This window comes from Bombus impatiens, unplaced genomic scaffold (assembly GCF_000188095.3).
Source record: "Bombus impatiens unplaced genomic scaffold, BIMP_2.2 scf_0627, whole genome shotgun sequence".
Classification (NCBI taxonomy): domain Eukaryota; kingdom Metazoa; phylum Arthropoda; class Insecta; order Hymenoptera; family Apidae; genus Bombus; species Bombus impatiens.
In genome coordinates, this window is record NT_177046.1 from 45,144 (window position 1) to 60,411 (window position 15,268).

Below are 15,268 nucleotides of genomic sequence, written 5' to 3' on the forward strand. Positions count from 1 at the left end.
AGAAAAAGATGCTAGCCGCCCTCGAGGGAAAGTTGCTAGTGGGAGACGCCGCTCGTTGATGACGCCGTTCGATGAAAAATAGGTCTCTCCTATATTTCCGTAGTTGGGACAAAGACTGTTTGTCTGTTTGAAGGACTTTAGGTAACTAGATCTTAATGTTTATAACGGCCCTCGAGCTAGCTGATCACGTACTGTGGAGACGCGCCGGCATCTGGAAACCATCATATCCGAAGTATAGGATCTGCGCGTGGCGAGGCACGGGACAGAAGCCGCTGGAATGTTTACTGTCGCGTGCCGCTACAAATATTTCTTTTAAGGAGAGCTATAGAATTACTCCGTACCTTTGTTAGACAAAGCGTTCATCCCTGACCGCGACTACGTTCGACGACTGGCTGTCGCCTCGAGCCCCAGCTCATTATCACAAATCTCGAAGAAATACAATTGGATCGACACAATTGTTTAATGACGCCTATGATAGAATCTAGATTACGGTGTTAGGGGATTATCCCGAAATTCCAAAGGGAAGGCTCCGATGTCCTTTCATCTCCGACATATATATAATCCATATATATAGGAAATGAGTTATCATAGACTAGTAAAATACATTTAAACTACGTGCGGAAGCGAAATAAATGATAGAAAACCAATTACTTGTTATTTAATTAAAGCGCCTGAACATATGTTATTAGGGTTCGTCTTACAGAAATCATGCAATAATGGAAATATTTTATCAAGGACACTTCATTGTCAACCTGCGGGCACAAAGGATTAGCAACGACGTTATCTGTCTCATTTATTTACCTCCTTTGGGTATGAGTAGTATTCGCGGTGTATCTACAGTTTGTGCGTTATTGTTTTAAACGTGAATTACAGCAAGTTATACCAGAACATACGACACAGATGTCATTCCATCTTCGTCATGCATGTCGGTATTCCGCATCATCATAATCGAACGATTTATCAATTTATGGAAGAAATGTTCCGATCACGGTGGAGAGGACTTGAACTTGCACTATACTTGTGGCTACTTCGGTCAGCAAACTTTACACCACTGGACTACTGCCTTTTAATAACAGTAAAAGATACTGCTTATTGCTCAGCTCAACATTTCAAATTCGTTGAATAATTGAAACGTCGAATTGAACAAGCTTTCGATCGTTTACGCTCAACAACCAACATTAGTGTCAAAATGTATCCAAATATGGAAACTCGATTATGGAAATGCAACTGGCAACAACAATAAAGTCGAATGGTGCAATGTTATGGGTTCGAAGTTCGACAGAACACGAAGAAAACAGATATGTCAGATTTTAATTTAATTAAAATCCGTTTTAATAGAAATGAAAGTAGCCAATCGAGCTTTCGTAGGAAAACCCCCGGAGAATGGTGAGTCAGAATGACATAAATTTTCTTGAAACATCTCAGTCAGTTCGCCTTGGTAAAATATCACGTCGAGACAGGCCAAGCCGTATGCCCCGAGAAAATGGAAATTCTGAAACAGTTGAACAATTTGAACGTCGAGTATAACATTTGGGGAAATCGAGTCGTGTGTGTTTAGAAGCTATCTTAGACGCATATCTTGCCGTTGACTCACGATTAATAGAACTCATCGAAGACAATTATTTGCCACTGGAAGCTTCCAAGGTAATGGCAACGGAAAACTCCGACAGCAGTACAAAGTGCAACATTATTCTGATTGAGCGTGGAAGCAGCAGCAACATGTCTAGCAGTTTCCAGACTGTTCTTCTCCCTATGACTGTAGTTCACGACGTAAAGAGTAACGGGTTAAGCCTCGTCCAGGACAACAAGATCACTCTCGAGTCGAAGCCCACGGCAGAGGCTTCTAAATCCACGATGTTCGGTTTATCCAGGAGCAGTTTCTCCTTGATCAGCACTGATTCCACAATGAATGTCCATCAAAACTTGTCGACATTCAATGTTCCTATACCACGCCGCCCGTATTACCTGCGAACAGGAATATCGTATCGGAGAATCATTTTCCGAGACATAACGTGAAGACGTCACCTTCGCAACTGCCGACAGGAGCCACAGCCGCGAGTGACCGAATCGGAATAATCTCCACGTTATTGCCACCGTAATGAATCATTCAAATGGAATCGGTAAGTTACAGAACACTGCATCGGACCTCAACGCTTCGCTATTGAGGCCACAGAGCGCCACACCGAACACAACCTTCTCCCTTGAGTCATTCTTGGCTCTAACGATGCCGAGACATTCTCCAATGTCAAACCAAGTCCCATTCACGGACGCCATGACCCCAACGTCCCGTTACCAACTATGACATTCTGCACAAACGAGCCGAAAGAAAGACGAGAACGAGAAATTTAAACGAACTCACAATACGATCAAGGATCTGACATTTCGGAGACACACTGTCGAAACCTTTCGGAGGATAAGCTATCGGAATACGAAGAGATTTGGGACATTACCGACCAGTCAAATCACTTCACCCAAAGACGAACTCGCTAGTAAGGAAGAACCAGTGCATTCATGGCACAGTTCCAGCATGGTGACATTTCCGGGAAATTAGGAAGGCCTAATGCTGGCCAACTCAGAGCGCATCTACCCCCTGATACCAGAATCTAGGCAAAACAGTCCGGATTACGCAGAATCAGCGGTCAAACAAGTCGGCGATGATATCAATAAAACAATTTAAGAAAAATCCAGCATCGGATAATTATCGACACAGGCAACCAGGATGGCTACAAACGCCAGCAGCTGGAACTTATGATCTACGGTATCCAATCGAACTAAATGCATCCGACCAAACGGCAGATAAGAGGCTTCTGATTTCATCTTCTGCGGATAATTGGACCCAGAAACTCGGCACTAAATATGCAAAGAAGTGCCCACAGGCCAAGCCATTACAACCATTAAGGATCATCACCAAGAAAACGCGAATCGGATGGGTGAGCAGGAGGAGCCCTGTTTCTCAATTAGGTGTAAACATCCTTCACGCCTCCAGGATGTATCTACGTTTGGACCGCATTTGCGTTGGTGAAATCGACAAGAAGTTCAACGACACTTCCTTGGCCGATGTGTTCAACGACACTTCCTGGGCTGAGGTATTCACCGACACTTCCAGAATTTATGTGTTCCACAACACTTCCTGCGTCGTGAACTTCAGCTTAAAATTTCTTCGCAGCGACAAGGATGACGGCTACCCGCGCTGCGAGGTATACGACGTGCCCTCTACGCGACAGACCTTTGGTCGCGTCATCAAGTTCACCCCGTCAACTACATCATCCGGACGGTCACAAACAGACCAGGAAAAGAGCATTCAAGATCGAGGCTTCAAGCCTCACTAGCTTCACTAGCGAGCCTACCCGACCCAGCGGACTACGGCCAACTCGCCATCGATAAGGAGTTGGATGGGAAATCCAATTAATTTCTCTTCATATAATTTTGATCGGTACCCTCTTAACGGGGGAGAGGATGTTACGTCCGGTGACTCTTTACGATCGAAGCGTCAATCAACTGCGTACGTAGATTTAAGCGGGTCAAAATAATCCTAAGAAACTGTCATAGAACGAGGCTTTTTGATTTACCGTTAAGGCCGTTAAGTGGCATAAAACATCTTCGAGTCAAGAGGTTCCTTATGGTAATTGCTCCATCAGGTAAAAATTGGGGAGACGTGGGTTTTCCCATGTTTCCCGGAATTCCATCCGCATGCGACCAATGGTGGAGCGATTACCACCGAACTGACGAACTTTTGATAAAGACCAAAAAGAATGTGCACTCCCAAACCACGCGCAGTACATTGAAAAAAGGTGGAAGAGTAGTATATATAGATAGTAATAGAAATTAAGGTAGATAGAAAGATAACAAGAGTAAAAAAGAAAAGGATAGAACGACAGTCGAGGTTCGAAGCTCGGAAAAAATTTAGAAGTCGGAGTAACATACAGATTTATGCACTTAATTCGGATCCTGCGATAGCGAAAACATTGAAAATGGTAACAATATACATGTACACTTACTATTGCAATCAAATATTGCGAGTCATCTATGAACTGTCTAGTACTGGCGTTAAACCTGTCAGATACGTTCGGCTTCTTATTTTTGTAACATAAACGACATCCGTCGTTAATCGACTTGTTCGAACGGACTGCAATACGAGAGTTAAATTAATTCCTCTTTTTAAACTGGTCTGTCTAAATATGAATTCTGTAAGGTGTATTGTTATATCTAAACTGTTTACTTTATTCCTTATTTTTACTAGCAGAAAATGTTTAATGCGATAGAAATGAAAATTACTCAATGAAATAGAAAATAAACGAAATAGAAGTAGACCGCGATGTTTGTAAAAATGCCAACAATTTCATCACAATTTACAATAAATGTGGCATTTGAACGCAATTTGAAATAAAAGGAAATTACATTGTAATTACATTTCAGATACGCGTAAACCCATTAGTTACCCAATTACTTGACACAACGGATCAGATCCGCAGACTAAAGAAACAATACCCTTTAGATTGAAGCATTAGATTCAACTAGAATCAAACATACTAAAAATTCTTATAATCCAAGTTACAGTACCACGCCAAAATAATTTACTTATAATTCTCAATGAGAACTGATTGTAAATAGTCTACAAAAAAAGAAATGAGCGTAATGCAAGTTATCAGTTATTAAACCAAAGAATTGTGGGAACAGAACCGCGTTCGTTTGTTTTCTTCGGAACCTCGGGGCAGGCAAAGACATAATATCGTGGAACAAAAACTTACGAGGCTCGCTTTCTCATCGTCCTTTCTGATGTCTGACACTTACAAAGAAACTTATAGTAGTTTGCCGATTTTAACATATTATATCGTGTTTCTTGTTATTTTAACCAGAAAAATATCACGGACCTGTTGATGCAAGTTTCCTAAAGAATGGGTCAATAATATAAAAGTTTTATTGTTGCCCTGTCGATATTCGGATAGAGTGACACTGCTTGCCACTATCTCTGTAGTCAGTAGTAGATGTTCAATAAAGAAAAGCTATGTAATTACTTTATTGTAAATCCTAAGATATCATCAAAGTACTGAAATGCCTCTACTAGAAGAATATTTTAATTAAAAAAAACAGCTAAATTTCGTTTCCGGGCACAATTCTTTCTAAATTATTATAGCGTTTTTTGATCATGCAGGAAGCATTTGCAAACTGCACAAAAATCGGGACCCAAAAGTTGTAATAGCAGAGATGTAGAAACAATTCTGTTTCTCGCAGCTGAGATTTCAGACGTGTCGAACATAGAAAAGGACAATGCGAGTGAAAGAGAAGAAGAGTCTGAGAATCGTAGCGATCGACAAATATTAAAGGCCACGACAAGCTGGGATCTTTAACACAAAACTCGAACTTTCTGATTTCCAATTTGTGATCAATGAAACTTTTACCAACTTATATTTATATGTCGAGTTATCGTTAGATTTAGGGGCGTGTAACGAATCCTCATTTGGACTAGCCATCGTTGTTGTACAATAGAGATTATATTTACTGATATAAATACGATTTTTACAGAGTTTGACAAATAACCGTGGTGTTTAGACGACGAGATGTTAATGACAATGATCTTAGATTCAATAACGAATCCACGGTCAACGGGATAACTCTTTGTTAAACGTAGAATATATTTTGAAGCACAAAGTAATGTTTGCTGGGACGCTTGGTATATACTGCACGTAAAGACAACGTGAAACTCTCCAAGGAGACCGCAAGAGTAAAAGACAGATGAAAACTTTCCTCTCCATACGATCGCTTACGTTTGTTGTATACTGGTCGGGGATACCAAGAAAATTCCAACCGTCGTTGCTAGGCAGTTCCGGAGACATTGTTTTTGCCGCAGTTTGATTGTTAATACAACGTGTGTCCCATAATATTGGCACTTCCCTTCTGTTAGGTAAAAACGTCCATCCCATGACCGTGGTTACGTTCAGCGACCAGTTGTGTAACCTCGAGCCCAAGCCCACTGTCACAAATCCCGGGCAAACGTAATTGGATTGAATCATAACAACTACTTCTAAGTTTTATTATTTAAGTACAACTATAATAAACAGTCTAGATTAAATCATTCGGGATCTTCCCAAAAATACCAAAAGAAAGGCCCCGATATATAATTTAATATAATAATTTAATATTTATATAATTTAATAAGTATATAATTTAATACGTATGTCGGCGATGACGGGACACCGGAGCCTTTGGAATTTTGGGAAAGTCGCTTAACACTTTAATCTAGATCCTACTATAGCCGTAATTAAGCGATTGTCGCCATTCAATCCGATTGTATTTGTTCGAGATTTATGATGGTGAGCTTGGGCTCGAGGCGATAAACAGTCGTCGAACGTAGGCGCGGTCAAGGGATGAACGTCTTTACCTAACAGAGGTATGGAGTAATACTATAGCTCCTCTTAAAAGAAATAATTGTAGCGACACGCGACAGTAAACATTCCAACATCCCGTGGCCCGCCACACACAAACACTATTCTTCGGGTAAGATGATTACCAGATGTCAACGCATCTCCACAGTACATGTTCAGTTAGCCTTAGGACCCGTTATAAATCTTAAGATTTAGTTAACTGAAGTCCTTCAAACAGACAAACAGCCTTTGTGGACAAACAGCCTTTGTCCCAACTATGGGATGATACGGGAAATCTGCTTTTCTCACGAACGATTCTTACCGCTAGCAACTTTCCGTCAAGGGCGGCTAGCATCCTTCTCTAACCTCCAACATGGACCAATTAACAGCAACGTCAATTTCCCTCACATTCCGAGCGAAGCCATCTCTCCACGAATCCGATGATCCCGTGTCCGCAGACACACTTCATCATAGTTTTCCTCTACAGCATCATCGCGACGGAAAGACACACTCTCGTATCAGTGAGTAAAACAACGTCTTTATTATCAGTAAATATGTCACGTTTTTAACAAACAGTGAGACGTAGACTTTGGAGGAAAGTATATTTGCTATCCCGTTGACCGCGGATTCGTTATTGAACCTAAGATCATTGCCATTAGCATCTCGAGTATCTGATTATCACGGTTACTTGTCCAATACTGTATTAATCATATTTGTACTAGTAAATATCTTCTCTATTGCATGACAGCAATGTCTAATCCAAAAGAAGATTCGTTACACGCCCCTATTTCTAATCATACTGACAACCTGATATCCATATTTTCTTATTTGGAGTTAACATCGCAAAAAGTATCTTCTTGCTTAAATTTAATTTACGATAAGTATCTTCTGTTTGTTCTTCAGTCATAATCACAGAAATAAGTGGTGGAAGTGGTAGTGTGCATCGAAATATAATATAATATGCTCAAACATACTGCAACTGCTAAAATATTCAACAAGGTCGGTGGCAGACACAATTGTCATCGAGAACAGATGATCAGCAACGGTGTCGTCGTAAGTAGCTTGTTTTTTCTTGTTCCTTATTTTGAGATTTAGCTTCTCTTCCTTACATTCATCAACTCTTTGTATTCTCCTTATTTCCCCTTCCCTTTTCACTCACTTGTGGCTCATTTCTTCACCCGGAACAGAGTATGTAGCTGATCTTCATCGAACAAACCTGTTCGAACGTCTCATCACTTTATGAACAGAGTACGTAACTGATCTTCGTCGAACAAACTTGTCCGAACGTCGCACCACTTTACGGTTAATTGAACATAACTTTAATACGCATCTTCATTCGTCACTTACTCATTGAAAGACAGCGTTTGAAAAACAGCGATTCTGGCGTGTTTTCTTTCAAGCATTATCATCTTAGGAGTGTTCCTATTATAGTATATATGTTTTGTAACGGTAATAAATACACCGAGTTCGATGGGCTTTCTTCATACGGTGCAAATGTCTGATACCTAGATTTACTACTATAAACTAATGCTGAGTTTAATTTAGTAGGACCGACATTTTACAGATATCTGTTAGATACGCGGGACAGCGTGCACTATATATTAGGACAGTTTAAAATGATATCTTATATGATTCTCAAATCCAAGTCGAAACTATAATCGTAAGCAATTGCAGCTTTCATACAGGCATGTATGTATGTTTTCACTTAAAGCCTTTTTGACTATGTGGCATCAGCGTTTTCTATGCACGTTGTCTATTGACAGTCTCGAGCGCAGTGAGATCATATTTGAAGCTCTAGAAAAATTAGTGAATAAAATAATTGCCAAACAGATCGAGAGAAAAGGAGCGTTGAATACTCCTCTTATTAAATAATCGGACGTTAAAAATTGTTTATTTTCCCTTTTAACATTTATATTACTTATACTATTTATGTTATATCAGTCCTTCCTTTCCGGTAAAATTACGTAAAAGAGATCAATATTTGCTTCTCTCCAAATATCTATTATGAGAATTATCACAATCTTCATCAAGAGAACCATCACTTTTTTTATTTCATATTGAAAAGTTTTTCGCCGTAAATCCTAGAAGTTTTGGAAGAATGGAATATTTAAGTTGCGTGAAAGATGAAGGAAGGTTGTGGAACAAAATGGCACTTGTATAGTTCAATAAATGTACATAGAATCGGAATGTAAATTGGAATGAATTCTCCGGGCAACCCAATAGTAATTTCAAATGAACCTGTATTGCCTCCATCATATTTCCTGCTCTCACCACTGAAACTATCACATAATATTCGTTTGTTTTTCATTAAGAGTCTCTCGGATATGAAAATTTATAATAATATATATTCTAGACCACTTACATATCTATTATGCAATTACTTACGTATCGGTTATGAAACTAAACGCCGACAGTGCGAAATAACTAAAAAACAACATATTCGCTGTTATCGCTGATTCCCAGTATTTCTATAAGAAAAAAATGACCATGTTTTAGATATGTCATTTTTTTCTGCGACAAGATATGGTTCCATCTAGATATATCAACTGGTAGAATAGTCGAACATGTACCTCACTACCAATCTTGGAGAAATTTGGGAGATACCAATGCATACGACTAAGATTGGTGTATGGTGCGCTATATTGCGGAAATGAACAATTGAAGGAGAACGAAATATGTGTGAAGGATAGGACTGTTTCTGGTGTCCGAAATAACGAGCGTAAATGTTTGACGCCGAGTAACCGGCATAACTCTTCGAACAACCGCGATTCAAATTGGCGCCCTTGGTCGGTCGCGATTCTTAAGGGTACGCCAAAACGTGCTATCCAAGTAGTAAGGAGGGCCGAAGCAACGGTTGTCGCTTCCACATCGACAATGGGAATAGCTTCGGGCCAACGCGAGAAACGATTGATACACGTTAGACAATATCGATGCCCTTGTGAATATGGCATGACGATAATATCTATGTGTACGTGTTCGAACCGGCCAGCTAACGTTTTGAAAGTTCCGACTTGCGAGGATACGTGCCTGGTGACTTTGCAGCGTTGACATAGTATACACCGTCGCGTCCAAGTTCGACAATCTTTATTGATGGACGGCCAGACGAAACGTGTTGTCACCAATTTTTGCGTAGCACGTATTCCGGGATGGGAAAGTCCATGCAACGACTGAAATACGGCGCGACGCAACGGCCCTGGTACATACGGTCGCGGGGTTTCGTTTGTAAGATCGCAATAAATTCCAACATCGTGATCGGGAAATCGTATTTTCTTCAATTTCAGCGCGCAAGAACCTGACTTAATGATTTGACGTAGCTCTGCATCATCCGCTTGCGCTGCAGCTAATGTTCGATGATCGACAGATTTCCCGATCGCTTCTATTCGTGATAAGGTATCGGCTACGGTATTATTTATTCCTTTAATATGTCGAATATCGGTTGTAAATTGTCCAACGTAGTCGAGCTGACGGAATTTGTCAGGATTTTGCTCAAAGGCATATACCAGGGGTTTATAGTCAGTGTAAATCGCAAAATCTCTCCCTTCGACAGCGTGCCTGAATCGTTTTACCGCCGTGTACATCGCCAGTAGTTCCCGGTCGTACGCGCTGTACTTTCGTTGCGCGAGGGATAAGGATTTCGTCATGAAACCTAGAGGCTGCCAAGTATCATTGACGCGTTGTTGGAGTATCGCTCCTATTGCGAAATCGGAAGCATCGAGCACGAAGCTAACGGGCGCGCCTGGAATCGGATGCGCTAACGTTGTCGCGTTAGCTAAGGCGCGTTTCGACTCGCGGAAGCTCTTTTCGGTTTGATCGGCCACTCAATAGTCGCGTTGCACTTCGTTGTGCCTTTTAATAAGTCGTTGAGCGGTTGTAGAATTTGAGCGGTCCCCGGTATGAAACGTCGATAAAAGTTGATCATACCGAGGTATCTTCGCAGTTCTTTAACAGTAGCGGCTCGCGGTACTTTGATTATCGCGTCAACGTGTTCAGCCAGAGGTTTTATCCCCTCCGCGGTAACAGTATAGCCAAGAAATTGAATTTCGCGCACGCCGAATTCGCATTTTGCGAGATTTATAACGACCCCGTATTCATCGAGGCGTTTGAACAAAATCCGCAAGTGTTCGCGGTGTTGTTCCTCGGTATCGGATGCGATTAAAAAATCAAAACGAAAAAAAATCAAAGCGAAACGCTACCTATCGATATACGCGTAGACGAAATCGAGGCCTCTCGTGATTTCGTCCACGAATCTTTGGCACGTTTGGGCGGCGTTTCGGAGCTCAAACATCATACTAGTCGCATCAAAAAGACCGAAAGGGGTAGTAATCGCAGTTTTCGGTACGTCCTCCGGCGCGATAGAAATTTGATGGTAAGCGCGCACAAGATCGACTTTGGAAAAGATGCGCTTACGGTATAGATTCTGTGCGAAGTCCTCTATGCGCAGCGCGTGTACCTATTCGGAATAGTACAGGCGTTCAATGCCCGGTAGTCGCCGCATTGTCGTATTCCTCCGTCCTTCTTTGGTACAATATGCAAGCGTGATGCCTACGGGCTTCGCGATGGACGCATCGCGCCTTGTTCAATCATAACTTCGAATTCCGCCTTTGAGTGCTTGAGTCGATCGGGGGCTAGGCGACGTGGTTTAGCGTGGACGGGGGTCCAGGTGTCGTGCAGATATGATGCTGCACTCCATGCTTTACCGAACTTCGCCGGAAGACGGGTGGTCGAATTAACGCAGGGAATTCTGCTAACAATCTATGGTACGGGGATTCCTCGTCGATGGTCTTTATGGATCCTACGCCGGCCTCAGCTGCGAATCCCCTCGTGAACAGCTGCGTAGTCTTGTCCAGTAGCCGCTTGTTCCGCGGGTCGACGAGTAATCCGTAGTGGCTCAAGAAAAATCACCTCGTTTTCTATCAACCTCTTTATCCTTTCGCTGTCGGATTCGGCCAGGCTCCGTATTAGCTTCTTCTTTAACCGGTCATACCGACCGCCGAGGGATCCAGTGCAACTTCCTCAATTCATTCCAAGTACTCCGGTTCGAGGCACCCGAGCAGGACGGTGGATTTATCTTCATCTCCTCGATTTCCGCTGCCGCGAGCTGTCTCTCTAATAAGGAGAACCAAAATGTGATCTTCTGCGGCTTCATCGGAGGCACGTGGGTTGCGAGGCCATAACTGTAGCGTTTTGCTTCAACATATTTACGCTCTCAACCTCGCAAAATTAATTTCGCTATCTCAAGATCACGTCGGGGTCACCAATGTGGAGGATAGGTCTGTTTCTGGTGTCAAATATATTTTCAATTAAATAATTAACTACAGACGAATTATGAGTCCGCTGGTACAATTTTAAGTCGCGTAAGAAATACCCGGTAAACACTTGGAGAAACTAGGTAGATCACCGCGATGCTAGTTTATGCGTCAAAATACCTCGACTCTATTCAATGAACTCTGTCGCTCGTGATTGCGCCTGTTTATTTATACTGGTCAGGGGACAGCCGGAAAATTTGAACTCGACTGCGTTTGACAGTTGTAAGTAGCGGCGACATTGTTTTGCTCGGAGTTCCTTACTCCTTACAATACTTGTCCTAACGGTCTTGATACTCCGAAGCAAAACAACATCAGGATTTGAATTTTCCTGCTCACGTGCCGCTACAGATGTTGCTGATATTACAGACTCGGAAAGTAGTAATAGGATAACCACGTCTGACAAACATTCTGCATGCCGCAGCCATCGAAGCGATAATAAGATAATAACAGGATAGCCACGTCTAATAGGCATCCAATGATGTATTATGGCCTATACGAATGATGTACCGATATAACATCTCCGAATTTCTTTCTCTGTGGGGTGTTAGAGACTAATGTGTACAAATCGAAACCGCTGAGGAGAATATCGAAAGGCGTGTGTTACAAATAAGTGAAGAGGTATTATTAAGCGTCTTTAGAAACATGTTAAGAAGAAATAATAAATGTATTGAATATCAATGTGGGCATATTTCACAATGTCTGTAATTATTTTTAGACATATTAGTTGTAGGTAATCCATCCTTATCAAGACCACGAAATTACGCAATCAACCATTATCGAGATCGCCAAACTTCAAAACGACGAAATTTTCGGCTCTCTCGTTAAGTGCCGAAAGAACTGAGTTACAGTTAAAGGTACGCGTAATTACATTAGAGAAATTAATGCAACGTACAAACGACAATGAATTAATGCAACGTGCAAACGACAATTGATAGTCCCATCGAAGTAACCGTCGCTCAGACAGTCGAGAATTTGTCCCACTACTTTGCGGAACTGATCACTGGAAGCAGTTTCCGGTGTTTTCTTTGATCTGTTCCAGCCATAACGCAATTATTCATAAATTGTCAAAATACGAAAAACGAAGTTTTCATATATTTTTTTTATTTCATTGTTATAAAACGATTTAATTGGATTTTTGAGAATCTTGCGATCAAAATAATATTGGACGATAGATAAACTCTCGAAATGCGCAAGATTCGGTCAACTGCATAGAAGACGATGCCTAGGTCCAACACAGCTCTTTGAAGTTACAATGAATGTTAATACTAAATCCGTCGTTTAGAGATATCTTCGGCTTCTTATGACACTAAGCTAAACAACTTCCGTTATTTGCTGACTAGTCCTAATGGAACCTGATACTGGTTAAATTCTATTTTTGTAGCTTTATTTGTCTAGATATAACATCTGTAAGGTACGTTGTATCTCAATTGCTTCCCTTGTTCCTTATTCTTGCATTCACTGTATTCAAAAGAACAACTATCAAAAGACAAGTAATAGCGGTCAGTGAAAAGTGATCGTTAACAAATCTTAAATTACAACGAAATGAAATTGCTCAATACCTTAAAATTGAAAATTGCCGAACTAAGTAGGAAAAAAGCCACAATGTTTGTAAAAAAACTGAATAATTATATTATAATTCACCAATATCTCTAGCAGGTTAACGCGATATTTAATTTAAGAAAATTACATCGTAATTTAATTTCAGGTGTGCATGGCCCAAAATACTAATCATAAAAAGAAATTTGCTATATGTGGCGAAGAACCGTGTTACGTCACGTGAGGTAATCCGTACGCCAACTCTCGTTGCCTGGCCGTCGAACATCCACCTACCGTTATTCAGATCCACAATGAACCTAAGTATCCACCCTAAGTTACCCTTACTTTCCTAACGAAAAATGTGATCAACGAATCCGCTTTCTTTGTACTTTAGACACGCCTTTAACGAGCTTTTCTCCGTAATAGCAGGACAGTCGGTCAAAACTCAGTCGCGACAAGTGCAAAGACTCTTTTCTAGACGCTAAGTTACTGAACCCAGCTTTCGGTTCATGGACGTGACGGGGGTTGTTTGCATGGTGGGCAGGGAGTTAGAATGGAGCTGTGAATGCGATCGAAATCTCCGGGAGACGTCGAGAATTTGAACAAGGATGTTAATCCGAGTGAAGTGCTAATGCCTATGAAAAAAAGCAGGTATAAGAACTAGCAGAATAAGGTCTGGAAAAGATATTACAAGCGAAATGAAATCACATGTGAGGTTATGGCGATGAGGATGCCATATTCGAACGCGCAACAATAACGCCGCTGCACGAGCGAACCGGGGAACTACGCGACGTAGCCATATTGGCACGCGCGCCGACAGCGCGCCGCCCGGCAGCGCGCCGCCCGGCCATTTGAAAGTGGCAGCGACTAGCGGAGCAGCATGTGCGAAGGAAGCGGCCACATTTGCGCCCAATGGCGAAAAAAGACGCAACGGCGGCGAAAGATAAGGAGGTAGGGGAAACCGTCGGAGGAGGGAGCGAAGCGGAGCCGTCACACGTCAGTACCAGGAGCATGACGAGGGCAGCCCTGACAAAAGAGGGGTCCTACCACTCCACACTGGACACGGAGAACCCGCAGACCGAAGAAACGACGGAGGAAGAGGAGTTAGCCCAACAGATGAGAACCGCTACTACGGCAGACGTAGGAGCGGAACTGAACCGTCGGGCCGCAGAAATGACCAAGGTTGTCGACACATCTCGCAAACCTCAAGGGCACGCAGGGGAAAACGTTGAAGAAAGAAGGGAGGACAAGCGGCTGCCACGGAATGGCTGCCATAGCAACAGCTTTGAGCTGGGAGGCCTCGAAGACGACGACCGAGACAGACGTGGAAGAGGAGGCCGAGAACCTACGCCGAGCCATGGCAGCAATCTGCGACGCATCCATGCCACATGCCACACCAGGCACGGTGCGAAGCAGCGCAGTCTACTGGTGGAACCAAGGAGCTGAGGACGAGATGCGTCCGGGCCCGAAGACAGCACCTAGGTGCCCGCCGCTGGCGACGACGCGACGAAGAAGAAGTCACCTTGCTTTACCGCGTACCGCGTGCTACGGCGCTCGTTGCAAAAGGAGATTAAAAACGCGAAGAACGGAGCCTGGTACGAAACAGTCGAGGCCGACCCATGGGGAAGGCCGTATAGGACGGTGACGTGGAAACTGCTCGCAAAGGGCCCCCTGGCAACGTCAAAAATGGAACCTGCGCTGCTGCTGCGGATCATCGCGACACTGTTCCCGTCGCAAGAATACAGGGCGACAGAACGGCCGCGGGAACCGACACGGATGTTGGAATGAAGGGATGACGGGGAAGTCACAGAGGAAGAGATATGGAGGCGACTAGAAGAATGGTCTCCCGCAACGTGTCGCCGGGCCCAGACGGAATCTCGGGTCGGACCTGGGGGTAAGTGATGGGAGTCATGCACCCCAGAGTTCGGCGCCTCTACACAAGATGCCTGAAAGAGGGAGCCTACCCACTGGCATCGCGGACGGCGAGGCTGGTCTTGCTCAGCAAAGAGGGCCGACTGACGACCTCGCCGTCAGCGTACCGGCCGATATGCCTGCTAGACGAGG

The 15,268-nt window shown here is 42.9% G+C and overlaps 1 long non-coding RNA gene across 1 annotated transcript; it reads left to right on the forward strand.

Annotated features, from left to right (window-relative positions):
• The first annotated feature begins 13,177 nt into the window (after positions 1 to 13,177).
• On the forward strand, positions 13,178 to 13,890 carry LOC117152046. Its single transcript, XR_004462271.1, has 3 exons — positions 13,178 to 13,565; positions 13,639 to 13,641; positions 13,863 to 13,890. It is a non-coding gene; the product is annotated as an uncharacterized LOC117152046 (long non-coding RNA).
• Positions 13,891 to 15,268: the final 1,378 nt, after the last annotated feature.